Below are 1,250 nucleotides of genomic sequence, written 5' to 3' on the forward strand. Positions count from 1 at the left end.
AGACCGATGGCCTATCACGACGCCACCGAGGCCGGTCCCACAGTGTTGAGTGCGTCGTTAAATAAAACATTTCTTTCGAGTGGTGTTAAAAAACAAACACTTTCTTTCCTTAAGCTAAAGGTGCGTCGTGTCAACTCTCTCTCTCTCTCTCTCTCTCTCTCTCTCTCTCTCTCTCTCTCTCTCTCTCTCTCTCTCTCTCTCTCTCTCTCTCTCTCTCTCAACCGTTATTGTCCTTTTCTCTTTACCTCTCTCATATACACCCTCTAAATATCGCACAAAGTATAAACATATAATATACATCCACACACCTAAAGCCGTGTCAACCGAGTATCTGGCGAACGACAGTTGCACCCAGAACAACTCTTCATTACGGTGCCATGATTATTGTTGTAAAACCCCCTCCTTCGATTATTTTAGTCTCTGTATGGCTGTAACCTCAACAGCCCCACATGATCATATCTAGAATAGCCCTATCAGATGGTTTACAATTTACTTCTGGCATTGCTATGAGCCTCTGTCTTTATTCCGAAGTCAAGGAGTGGTCGGTAATCACTTCTGCCAGGAACAGCTCTGCCATGTTATTGGCAGCCGACAAATAGCCCTCGTGGCAAAGAGCAGCTTTAATGTATGAATGCGCGCGGCACCTGCAGACGTCAACAGTTCTGTGCGTGTGGTTGAAATAAAACAGGTCAATAGAAGTCAAAATTGGCAGGATTTAGGCAAAATGAAGAACAGAAGCGGTATAGGGTGTATACCACTAAATCAAATCCCATAGACGACAATAGTAACATATGTGGCTAAAACTCCTACCTGCAGAGTATCAATCGACATATTATATATTACGGGTATAAATACTACCACCCCTCACCCTTAGAGTAAATCACAAAAATTAAGATTCAGCTGCTCAATTCAGAGATAACGGGTAGCGTCTGTGACTACTCTAGTTCTTCACAAAATGTTAGTACTTTTTTACAGGTACCCCATACATGTTTTAAGCACAAGGCTACTTGATGCAGTGGTACTGTATGAAATAAAATTACATAACTGTTTTGCTCAGATGAAACCAATTTTTCTTTTACAACCAGCACACTCATATTTATCATCAATGACCGGACTTGCTCTATCAAACGTCGGATGCACCTCGAACTTTAATTGACCCAGCCGGAAGTTATTTGGTTTAGTACTGCCTGTACTTTGATTTGTATAACGACACCACAAACTTTTGGTAATTATGACATATACTCTTAGAG

The sequence above is a fragment of the Gigantopelta aegis genome, chromosome 2, assembly GCF_016097555.1.
Source record: "Gigantopelta aegis isolate Gae_Host chromosome 2, Gae_host_genome, whole genome shotgun sequence".
NCBI classification, from domain to species: Eukaryota; Metazoa; Mollusca; class Gastropoda; order Neomphalida; family Peltospiridae; genus Gigantopelta; species Gigantopelta aegis.